The sequence below is a fragment of the Rattus norvegicus genome, chromosome 9 (genome assembly GCF_036323735.1).
Source record: "Rattus norvegicus strain BN/NHsdMcwi chromosome 9, GRCr8, whole genome shotgun sequence".
Lineage (NCBI taxonomy): Eukaryota > Metazoa > Chordata > Mammalia > Rodentia > Muridae > Rattus > Rattus norvegicus.
The window spans coordinates 93,910,070-93,922,963 of record NC_086027.1 but is presented as its reverse complement, the minus strand read 5'-3'; the positions used below and the strand labels follow the sequence as shown (position 1 = coordinate 93,922,963).

The following is a 12,894-nucleotide window of genomic DNA, read 5'->3' as shown; positions in this document are numbered from 1 at the left end:
TATAGTCTTCCCACTTGAGAACACTGCCAACTCTTAAGTCACTTTTTCTTAGAACTTTATGGTTTCTTAAAAGTTTAGTTTTCTTTTCAGTGATCCCAAATATTTCTTGGAGATTTCATTTTTTCATAGAGTACTTTTGTCCTGACTTTTATAATACTGCTAACAGGAAATCAAGTATCTTTGGATAAGATATGGCTACTGAGCAGAGATTGATTTTACTAGCTTACTAACTAGCTAGGTGCAGTGAAACATGCTGATAATCCCAGCACTTACCAAAATGGCTCTAGAAACTATAAAATCCCAGCAAGTTTAGTTAAACAGGGAATTGTTAAAGAGGGTAATAACAGATGTATGCTGTATGCTGTTCTGTTCACCTCACAGCAAGCCCAAGACACAGTCTATAGTTACAGAGCAATCGGAACAGTTTTAGGATGTAAGCCACAGAGCCTGGGTGGGCCTGTCACAGGTGGATATTGAGCCTCGGGCTTTTCCTGTATAGCATTCTCCAAGATGAGAGTGCTAACTAGACAGTGCTTCCTGAGCATGAGTGCTTAGGAAACAACTCTGCTGCTGCCTTCTGTCCTGGCCAGCATGTTACCTAAAGAGATAGCAATATTGGAAGATTTTCTTTTTAGAGGTAAAAATCTCACTATAGCCAAGGCTGGTTACAATCAACCTTGTGATCCTCCTCCCCCACAGGATTTACTAAGGCCAATGTGATTGATGAGGGTATTTTCTTAGTTGAGGTTCCCTCTTCCCAAGTAACTCTAGCTTATATAACAAGTAAAACAAACAAACCAAACCAAAACAACAAAAACAAAAACAAGCAAAGAAACCAAAGCCCCTAAAACTTAACTAGCACAATAGAATTACTTTATAAAGACATCAAAAATAGTCCAACTTAAAACAGTCTGAATGTTTTCCCTACTTAGGATCCTGAAAGAAATTACCTAATAAGTGGTCCTGAGCTTCTAGGAATCCACACATGGCTGTGGCCTCCACCAATCATACCAAGTTGTGGCTCTATGGTTTGTACATCTTACCTTTCCTGTTTGAGGAAGAACAGTACTTGAACTTCTCTTGTCTTCCTGTAAGATTCCATTTCTTCCCAGCTCCTTAACTAGCACACACTAGCTGTGTGGTAACACCAGGAGGCTTGGCTTGACTATGTTCCAGGATAGGCCTACAACTCATTCTCTTGTGAACACAAAAAACCCTACTGCATGTACAAGGCCAGGTTCTACACCAGAGTTCTGCATGTTCTCCCTTTCTAGATTTATAACTGAGGCTATTGCTTCACTGATTGAACACCTGAAAATACTGAGTTCTTATATTGTATGTATTTAGGTCTTGACAATGGACCAGCAACTGGCATCATGTGTAGGTTGGCAATTATTTACTTTTTAATCTTTTTCTTCCTGCTTACACCAGCACAGAATCCATGAGCTATTTACATACCCAGTTGGCATGTGCAGAGGACATGGTCTACAGCTCTTATGTTAGGACCTTTGGGATACTCCAGACTAATGACTCCACCAACTCCGAGTACTTAGAGAAGCCCTTTTTCAGGTACACTAGAGCTCCCATAAAAACTATTCACCAGGGGTCTGGAGAGATGGCTTAGCAGCTCTTGAAGAGAACCTAAATTCAGTTCTCAGCACCTATGTTGGGTGACTCACAACTTCCTTTAACTCTAGGTCCAAGGATTTCTTTACACACACACACACACACACACACACACACACACTCTCTCTCCCTCCCTCCCCCTCCCTCCCTCCTCTGTCCTCTGGAAGCACCTGAACTTATAAATGTGTACACACCCACATTCAAATAGACTATTGCTGAAACGAAATATTTTTCTGAAACCAGGCTGGCTTCTAGCTCACAGTGATCAGCCTTGCCTAAGTGCTGGGATTAAAAAGTGAGCCATTACACCTGACCTTTTTTTGGGGTGGTGGGGTGGGGATGGGGTTATGAAACATAATTTTAAAAGTGTTTGGAAAAAAATCAAGTGGGGAAAAAATATGTTATGGGTCACAGAGCTATAACAGTTTATTTGGTCTCTACCATTACTGACCTCTTCTAAATGTCTCTCTTCTTGGGGTAAAGCCTTAGTGGCACAGAAACACTATAGCTAAAAATAACCTGTAGAAATGGGGATAAAATAAGAAACACCAACTTTTATTTTTGTTTTAGTGAATTAAAAATACAAAAAAAAAAATGGAGCTGAAAGAGCTGGGTGGTTAAGAGCACTGGCTGATCTTCTGGGAAGTGGGGTTCAATTCCCAATAATGGCACCTCATAAACTGTTAACTCCAGTTCCAGGGAATCCAGACACAGACACAGACACAGACACAGACACAGACACAGACACAGACACAGACACAGACACAGACACAGACACAGACACAGACACAGACACAGGTGAAGGTAAAACACCAATGCACACAAAATACAGTCATAAAAAAGAACTACAAACAAGCATGTCCATTGTATGTTTAGATAGGGTCTCACTATGTAGCCCAGGCTAGGTTCAAATGCTTTGATCCTCCTGCCTCAACATCCTGAGAGCCAGGATTACCTGCATTTGCCATGATGCTAGGCTAGGATGGATACGTCTGTATCTAATTACATGCTTACTTAAGAAATTGTGTAAAAGAAATCTTTTAATTGTGCAATACTGTGACAAAAAGCTCATAACTAGGAGGTAAAACTTTTAAGTGTATCCTTTCTGCTGACGTCACAACAAATGACACAATCAACTACAGACCAAAGAGTCTGGGTTCACTACTGGCTACTTAAAGCATTTCCAGAGTCATAAACTATCTCTGAAAGTACATAGACACAGAAGAAAAGCTCTGAGAGCTTCAGTCACCATAATAGCTACCATGGACTAGGAACTTGGACACAGCATTTTCCTACTGAACTTCCACAACTTCTTTACAAGTATCAGTCTACTCTTATTTTACAGACAGGAAAGTCAGGGAAGAATGGGCATACAGTATGATCCCCAGCAGCGTATAAGTGGCATTTAAATCCTTTCTTATGGCATATTAACACTGAATTTTTAAACTATTTCATTTACAGAACAGTCTCTCTGGTACAGTCTCATTCTTCTATCTTCTGCAATTATAAATCAGTGAAACCTAAAAGTATCTTAAATAGTGTGGTGAGTTATCTCTAATAGCTTGTAACAGGTACTAACAAATCTAGAAGACTGGAAAACATCACACACAATAAGGTTTACAAACTGCTCCTTGCATGCAGATATGGTACAGTACATTCCAGAGGGCTAGATTCCATTTTCAGCATCCACAGGGTGGCTCACACCACCTGTATCTTTGCTTCTAGTGGATCTGACTGACACCTTCTAGCCTCCATGGGCATTAGGCATGCATGTGGTACATACACATATATGCAGACAAAATACCCATTTTAAAATAACAATTTTAATTCTATAAAAAGTTATCACCTCCCAGCTCGGTGTGGTAGCACATACCTGTAATCCTAGCATTCAGGAAGCAAGAGACAAAACTGCCAAAAGTTCTAGGCCAATCTAGTCTACCTGGCAAGTTTCAGGTCAGGCAGAACTACAAGGCAAGACTGCTATTAAAAAGAAAAAGTTAACTTAATCAGAAAAATAAATGCTATGAAAATAAACCAATAAGTGTGGCAAGAGACCATGTCTCAAAGGATTCTGATGGAGCCTATTTGAAGGTCTTTGTCAGTCTTCCTAGGGAAAGGGACATCAAGACCAAATAAGCCCAGCAAGTTGGGAAGTACTGCGTGCCCACTATGGTAAGGCTGTAAAGGTCACAATGCACACTACATTCCTCTGACAAGCTCTGCAGAAAAACAATCACCTTCAAAAATAAAAACCTCAGCCTAAGGACTAAAGCCCGGTGACAGAAGATCGACTCATTTAGAATGCATGAGGTCCTGGGATCAATCATTAAAACAAAAATCTGGCTTATGCCTGTAACCAACACCTGGGAAGCAGCAGCAGAAAAATCAGGAATATAAATAAGGTCATCCTAAGCTATACAGAAAATTCAAGGCCAGCCTGGACATGAGATTCCCCCTAACATCCCCCCCACCCTGAGGCCACCCACACAAAGACTCATATTAACAGAGCTACTGATCTATCGAAAGATTAATATTCCACACAACAAGACTTGGTAAACTTACAGGGAAGGAGTAAGGGTTTCTTCTATTATATAAATCCCTTTCAAGGTCTGTGGAAATACAACAGAGCTAAGTGAATAGGAAAATATACTCTAGTTAAGCAATTCATCTCTACTGACTACAAATTTTATCACACTATCAAATACCTGGACCATTTATTATTTACAGAAACATTTTATTTCCTAAAGGTACAAGTTTTTTAAAAGTGAGAACAAAAACAAACTTTCAGCTAGGCGATGGTGGCACACACCTAAATTCCAGCTCTTAGAAGGCAGAGTCAGGTGAATCTCTGAGTTTGAGGCCAGCCTGATTTATAGGGCTAGTTCCAGGACAGCCAAAGCTACATAGAGAAACCCTGTAACAAACAAACACGTTTAATTCCAAACAACTTACTATTTCTATAGCAAGCATAACTCAAAGGCTGAATAAATGATAAAGAAAATCTGCATAGATTATACTGGTGAGCCAAGTATGCCTGCCTGCCTGCCTGCCTGCCTGCCTGCCTGCCTGCCTGCCTGCCTGCCTGCCTGCCTGCCTGCCTGCCTGCCTGCCTACCAGGAATATTTAGAAGATAAACTGGCTGATAGTTTGTTATTAAAGCAGAAAAGGACTGTTTAGATAGATCAACAATTTCTTGAAGTCAAGCATTTAAAACCATATTTAGCAAAATTTCGAAAGTCATCTGAGGAGTTGTTACTCATGAGTGTCCCCCTTGTCTTTTACCGCAGTTACAACCTTAGGCAGGCAAAGAGTAGTTATCTTGCTGCCTCCAACTGGATTCTTTGGGATTGTTCTTGCTGCCTCCAACTGGATTCTACAGATCTGGTCCTTCCTTTCCGCTCAATGCCTTTGGGTCATGTCTTTCCTTTCTCCCCAAACAGCTCACAGGACTTCATAACAGTGACATGCTACTCACTGAAGGCTTTTAGAACCTGTCAATCATTATCTGACTTACAGACCTATACTTTACTACCATATACATTAGTTCTCAACAGTCTGCAAATACAAAGGCAGAGAATTAGAAAATAGACTTTTTTGTTTACCTTATGCAGAGTACTTAAATAGTGGGAAGTAACTCCAGCCACCTGACCAAGTGGAAGAAAAAAATGTTCAAGTGCAGTCACATGCCTTCAAGTTCTCATAAAGGAAGAGCCTTCAGGACCACAAACAAAACCCCACATACCATCACAGAAAAAAGGTAAGTCACGTCCCCACACACCACCACAGATAATAGGAGCATCCAGACTCCAGGGGCTTCCAACCTAGGCCTCTAGGTAGAATCAACAATGACTGAAGCCCAGAGTTACAACATTAGTCACCCCATTAGAACCCAGTCCGGCCCATTACCCACATGCCTCCCATCCTCAAAGTAGGAGTAATAAAAAAAAAAAAAAAAAAAGCTACCTGTTGGCCTACATAAACTATAAACTACTAAGCAATTATAATTATACACCTAAAGCATTTAAAACAAACCATTTTTTTTAAATTATAACATGTGGCTATTGTTTAGAAATCTATTAAAAATCCTCAACGGCCTTTATTTTAAAACACTAACTCAAAAATCCGACAAGAAAACAAATCCTTACTGAGGAAACAGACTATTTCAGATGGTGAAGTAGTACACAGTCCAGAGAGCTCCTGTTTGGCAGTGAGGCAGACCTGGTTTCTCATCCCAGCACAACTGCAGGATTTGTAGACCTGGGATAAGATTTCCCTTCGTTTCCCATTTGTAATGACGATGGAACAGCACTGCCCACCTTAGACGTTTGTCTAGCATGTCAACATGCAATGGTAGCCTTGCCAATTTTATCTATTAATTTTTGTTCATCTCCTCTGGTCTCTATTTCATCTTTATGCTAAAACAAAAATGCCTATCATGTACTAAACACCATTTAGTGTACACTGAGTATACTTTCTGTCAATGTTTTAAAAACAGGCTCAAAAGACATTACTGCATAGAGTACAAAAATTCCACTCAAGCAATCTCCATGAAGAACAAAGAGATCCAGCTCCAGTTCCAGCCCCTCAGCTCACAGGCTGCACCAGCCTGGGCAAGAGGCTGCACTTTACAGAAACCACCTGCAAAGTTACCCAAACACTGCCTCCAGCTACAGTAGGCTCAGTATTTCCATATGCAGAAAGATCCACTCTGACTAGATTGTTTCCAAACTTCTAAGTTTCTTCCACCCAGAATAGTCTATTACTGTCATTACAAAACTTACACTGTCTGGACAGCTAGTAGGTGACAAGTCCACTCTCCCTACAAGCCTCTCAAATGTAATCATATCATTCCTATCTCAGGGATGGATCTAAGCTAAAAGGGAGCTTGCCTGGGGTTGTAGAACCCACTGTAGGAGATTAAGGATCTCAATCCAAGCAGAATGCTTTTAACTCTGAGATTAATCCTGCTCTCCAAATCCCATGAACCCAAGAGTGGGCCACAAAGACTTGTAAACCACAACCTGTTCAGGCTGTTTTCCCCTGTGCTTAATATAGCAGGTCTGTAATCTGTGGAGGAAGAACTATGACCAATATAATTAACAGCACCCTCAAGCTATTGGCCATTAGAGAAGGCTATAAAGTAGCAACACCAAGCCACAAACCCTATGTTTTGTTTCTTGGGTAAACATTTTATCAAAATTAATCAATGAGTTGTGATGTTTTAACATTACTGTACTTCCTTGGTCTTAAACAATGTACCCACTGGATAATGCTGCAAAGAATAATTGCTCAATAAAACCTGGCTGCCATTAAACATTGGTTAACTAGGTTTTCTTTCTTTGTAAGATGCCCTGAAAATGGACAACACCTAACACACACACAGAATTTGAGTGTGGTAACACGCCCATAAGCCAGTACTTATGTGAGGGAGGAAGACAGTGCACTGGAAACTAAAGTGGTCTACAACAGTGGAGCTGTAACCTAGGTTACAATGACACCCTGCCCAGTTTCCCCCGCAAAAATACACATAAACAAGCAAACATAAAACTACAGCTTAGAGCTGGAAAAATGGTTCAGTGGTTAAGACCACTGGCTGCTCTTCCAGAGGACCAGGGTTCAATTCCCAGGACCTATATGGTGGCTCACAACTGCCTGTAACTCCAGTTCCAGAAGATCTGACACCCTCATACTGATATATATGAAGGCAAAACACCAATGCACAATAAATAAAATAATTTTAAAAAACCCTACAGTTTAAAACAATTTGCTCTAAATCTGAGTATTAAGAATAACAAGAAGGGGTTGGGGATTTAGCTCAGTGGTAGAGCACTTGCCTAGCAAGCACAAGGCCCTGGGTTCTTTGGTCCCCAGCTCCAAAAAAATAAAAAAGAAAAAAAAATAACAAGGGTCTGGAGAGATGGCTCAGTGATTAAGAGCACTGACTGCTCTTCCAGAGGTCCTGAGTTCAATTGCCAGCAACCACATGGTGGCTCACGACCATCTGTAATGGAATCCAACACCCTCTTCTGCTGTGTCTGAAGACAATGACAGTGTACTTACATAAAACAAATAAATAAATCTTAAAAAAAGTAGCAAGGTCTCAAGTTAGAAGAAATAAATAATCAAGGAATAAGTATGTACTGGACACAGCCAACACAAAGGTCATAGGCAGGCTTTATACACTCTCTCCTTTGGGGCTACTTTCACACCTGACTGACCTCTTGCAATTCTCAACATGCCATTCTCCCTTCCTCTGCCAGTTTAAATTCACAGCTGCTATAGATCACAAGTCTATCTTCCTCTTCCTCGGGGAAAGTTAAAATGACATTATATATAAGTTCTGTAAGATAAAAATGGCACAGTGGAGGACTATATACACCAACACATATGCCTGTGCACAAGGATGCTGATGGCTAGGAATGAGTTCAAGGCTAGCCTTGGTCTACAGCCTGAGTTACAGGACAGTCAAGGTTACAAAGAAACCCTGCCTCAAAACACAAAAACAAAAAACAGAAACACCCAACCAAACAAAAAAACAAAAACAAACCCCAGTACCAACAAAAGAAAACAACTCACATACATCAACAATGGTAACAAAAAGACACTACCTGAAATTCTAATCTACTGAATTTTATCTTTTATTCTTGTGGGGAGGGGGAATTTGTGCCTGTGTGTATACATAAATATTTATAAGGCCAGCAGAACAAGTATCAACAGTCAGTGATCAATGTTCTCAGGAAAATTATGCTCTTGGTAACAAACAGTAATTGCTACAAAAATCTATACTTAATTAGCAAAAAATGGACCAAAAGAAATGCTTTAAGTATTAGAAAATAGCCAAGATGCTATACAATAGATTCACATAAGGCAAATTATAACACCAAACCCAATGAGTAACTAGACTTTTCAAGCGATTTCATATTAACCGTATGAAAACAAATCTGCAGGGTATGGTGCACATAACTGTAATTCCAGCATCTGGCTAAGGTGGAAAGATTATCATAAGTTCTAGGCCAGCCTAGGCTACATAATTAAGTTCAGGCTAGTCTGTGGTACTGAATCAGACCTTTTCTCAAAGATACAGGAACAAAGCTGGTAGTGGCCTTTAAGCCCAGCACTTGGAGGCAAAGGCAGGTGATCTCTGAGTTTGAGGCCAGCCTAGTCTACAAAGTGAGTTCCAGGATAGCCAGGACTATGAAGAGAAACCCTGTCTCAAAAAACGAAAACCAAAAAATTTAGCCTGACTTCTGATGTCATGATCAAAAATGGTTAGCTCTGTGCAGAGCCCTAGTCTAGACTATTTTTTAGTAGTAGAGCAGAGGGTAGGAAGGGCCATAACAGATTATATATCAGCCATGAATATAATCTTTTCACCGTATCCTTCTTTAATTTTCTTTTCAAATTGTGTAAACATGGGGGTTTGTGAACACAAGTTCAGGTGTCAGTGGAAGACAGGAATGTGTGGAGTCACTGGAGTGGTAGACCAAACTGGATGCTGGGAACCCAATAGCAGCGGAACTCAGGTCTTCTGCAGGAGCAGTGTACACTCCTAATCACTGAGCCACCTCTCTAGCCCCTCAGTACTTGTGCTCACACAGCTGAGGTCTGTATGCTCTTCTCCAGTCCTCATGATCCCATATATGTATATTCAATATATAGAAAATATACTCAATATGCAGCAAACCTAGATGAGAAGCTGATAAATATACTTCAAACAAGAAGCCTTAGGTAATAATGCAACCTTAACAAGTAAAAGCCTAACAAGACATTTAAGAAAACTTTCAGACTGGGGTTGTTGGCCCAGCACTTAGGAGGCTGAGTCAGGAGAACTATCTGTAGTTTTGAAGCTAGCTCAGCCTGCACGGCCAGTTCTAGGACAACCTGGGCCAAAGTAAGAGGCTGTTTCAAAATGCCAATAAATAAGCAAATAAATAAATGAATACACACAATATATTTTTATAAAAATTTACACAGAAAAAGACCAGAAAGGAAATATGCAAAGATGTTTACAGCAACAAAATCTAAATGGTAAGATTATGAAAACTTGAAAAAAAAAAATCCCAGTCGGTTTTGAATCCTAGCACTTAGAAACCCACAGCAAGAGGACCACAGGTTGGAAGACCTGAGCTACACAGTGAGACACTGTTTCAAAAGATGGGGGTAGGGGAGATGGGGGAAGTGGAGAAAGGAGAGATGGACTACTACTTCCATGTTTCAAAGAGTATATCTTTCTTTAAAAAACAAAAAAATAAAAAGACAAGAGTCTCTCACTGTAATCTGGCTGGCTGGCCTGGCACTCCTCCTTCTCCAAAGTGCTGAGGCTAAAAGTGTTCACCAACACCACTAGCTAGATCTTACTTTGATAAAGAAAAATGGAAGACTGAAAATGTAGGCATTTCCTTGTACTTATAAGCGCTTACAGATCCAATATTAAGTTCTAAGGCAATTCTTACAAGTTATATATTGTAAGCTTTAGTCGTTACTAATTACTTGCAAATTTTTTAAACCTATAAAATAGAGCTTAAAAACTTCCACTTCTGACTCTCCAGTATTTTCATAACTAAAAACTAACAAGAAATTTTTTACCTTTCCAGAAAACGGTGTGTGTCCAACTTTCTGTCGGTTTTTATTACTATTTTTTATAAATCCGCGGTTTAATTTTCAATTTCAACAAAGGGATGCAGAAGTTCTGATGCAATTTTAGAAAACTCACCAACGCGAATGCCTTGTGTGCAGAGAAGGTTAATTTAGGCACCTCTTTTCATTACTTCAGATAAGCACACATCTAGGGACACTTTCTGCAAAAGGTATTTTCCTTGGCTTGGACATAGATTTACTTAAATATCCGGAAGCTGTCAAAATCGACCTCAAACTGCATTATATTTAAGAAACAATGTCAACTCCTGACTGTGGCCTTCCCTGCTCGCCTGTCTTTCACAAGAGCGCCTTTAATATGCCCTAGCATACATTTCCGGCCTCATGAGTCACTGAAAAATGAGTTCTAAGTTTTCCGTGGAAGGTCGCTTAAACAGCTCCTCTACAGCATTCAGAGATCTGACTCCAACTGCCCCTTCAGTCTACCCCACCTACCGCGGCACCCGGTGATGGAATTAGCAACATTCGCATGTTCTTTGTACCTTTGTCCTCCAGCTTTGTTGCCCCTCCACGCCCTTCTCCTCTGCAACCCCCTTCTCCTCCCGAATCCAATCGAGCCTTCTAGACCGGGTTTAGCACCGCCTCGCCCAGGAAGCCTCCCAGGTTCGTGGGAAGGCGGAAACGATCGACAGGTCCCGTCCCCCCAGAGCACCTTTCCAGCAATTGGTAGTTCCTAAACAGAACTTATCTCTCCCCTCTTGCCTGGTATCTTAGCTATTTGTGTACTCGTCTTATCTCTCACATCACGGAGTTAAAGATCCCCGGGGGAGGGCACCTCCAGGCCGGGTTCACCTCGGAGTCGCTCCGGCACCCGCACGCAGTCGGCGCTTTGGATTGCTCCAACCGAACCCGGGAACGCGCCGACCGCACAATTCCTAGCCAGAAATCAGTTAGGCATTTTCCTGAAAGGTTCCCTACAAAGATAGTGTCGGCGTCCCGCTAACAGGGAGGCTGCGCGGAGCCCGGGGCTAGGTGCTCGGAGTCCCCAGTGCGGCTGGAGTGACAGCTGGCCGGGCCAGCTCTCTCCGGGTTAGCCGCAGCCCTGGCCGGCAGGCCTCGAGAGCCTAGTATCGGCTAGGACAAGGGCGGCGCCCGGGACTCCGGCTGCCCCGGGCCGCTCTCGCCGCCGCCACCCGGGAAAATGGAGGCGGGTCGGGCGGAAGCCGGCGGGCGTCCGCGTCGCGAGCAGGGCCGGGCTGGGGGGTCACTCACGGGGCTGGGCCGGGCCAGGGAGCTCCCTCTCCGTGTCGTCTCCGTCCCCGTCCTCGGCCGCCGCCGCCTCGGGCTGCTCGCTCGGTCCCCGCGGTGCGGCTCGGAAGCTCCGGCCCTCCGTTGTCCTCCGCCTGCAGCTGCTCGGGGCGACGGGCTCCCGCGGCGGCGGCGGCGGCTGCGCGGGTGGACGGTGGCCCAGGGGTTCCTGCTGTGGCCGCCGCGCTGCTGCGCTCGGTCCGGCTGCGGCTGTGGCTGTGTGGTCCGGCACTGCCTTCGCCTCTGAGGTTGCCTCAGCCTTCGCGCGACTACTGAAGCCCCAGACTCTCTCAGGCCGCGCGGCTCCTGGCGCCCCGCGCCCAGCTCCGGCCTGAGCCCGGCTTTGACGTGCCTACTGCGCAGCCGCCGAAGGCGGGACATCGGGCGGCACCGCAACGCCCTCTGCATACTCCGGCGCCCCCGGGCGGCCCGGCGGACTCAAGACGCCTGAATTGCAGGGAAGTTGAAGAACTGGGGGCCCTAGGGAAAAAAAGCAGAAGCTGAGTTGGAGTCTTGCTGGTTGTCCCTCACTTGCTGGTTGGTGCTCAGCCCATCCTGGGCATCTGAGCTCTCTTCCTGGAGGACCACACGTCCACTTCCTCAAGTCTTAAAACTTTAAAGCTGCGGAGGGTTCATAACTGTTCAAATAGGTCCTGTCATGCTCAGCCAGAACCTGTAACTTCATTTTGGCGTCTCATGACAGGGGAAAACAAGTGATGAACTATTCCAAAGAAACAAGATCAAAACCAGGGTACAAATCCTACTTCCAAAGAGGAGTTGTAGTGGTGCATGCCTGTAATCTCAACACTTGGAGGTGAACTCGAGAGAATTAGGAGTTCAAGGTCATCCTAGACTTCACAGGTTCAGGTCAGCCTGGGCTGTGTGAAAAACCCTGTCTATGAATGAATGAATGAATGAATGAATGAATGAATGAATGAATGCAGTGATACTGTAGTAAGTGCCACGACAAACGTGCCACACGTGTGCTCCTTTGCTATCGACTTACAATGTGACAGGATATTGGACAGCTACAGTGTGCTAAGGGAGTGGCTCCCTGAAGAAAGGAAGGCTATGTGAGCCCACTGTGAGTGAGCACTTTACTCCCTGAGAGAAGCAAGCTATCCGTCGGATTTGGAGCAGGAAAGGGACAGGCTTTGACATTCTTAAAATGTCTTTGATCACTGTGATTGTGATATGAAGATCAGAGTGAAGGGATGGAAGGAAATTCTACAAATACAGTAGATTGGGGTTGCTGAAACCCTCTAGTAGGGCTGGGGGGTGTAGCTCAGGTTATAGTACATGGTAGGCCTGGGTTTAGTCCTGAGTAGTTTGTATGCACACAGAGGAAGCTGAGACAGAGATGAG

At 43.3% G+C, this 12,894-nt stretch overlaps 1 protein-coding gene and 1 long non-coding RNA gene across 10 annotated transcripts in view; one reads left to right on the top strand and one right to left on the bottom strand.

Annotated features, from left to right (window-relative positions):
* Cab39 (calcium binding protein 39) overlaps window positions 1-11,865 on the bottom strand; it is a 61,444-nt gene extending 49,579 nt beyond the window's left edge. For 2 of the 9 annotated variants that reach the window (NM_001401625.1, NM_001106924.1), the window contains exon 1: window positions 11,494-11,865. The gene's annotated coding sequence lies outside the window, so the exon portion shown is untranslated. The other 7 variants (XM_063267024.1, XM_006245374.5, XM_063267023.1 and 4 more) reach the window with 7 other exon arrangements.
* LOC134480601 (uncharacterized) lies at window positions 4,114-6,945 on the top strand. The gene is made up of 2 exons (XR_010055045.1): window positions 4,114-5,383; window positions 6,122-6,945. It is a non-coding gene; the product is annotated as an uncharacterized LOC134480601 (long non-coding RNA).
* Window positions 11,866-12,894: the final 1,029 nt, after the last annotated feature.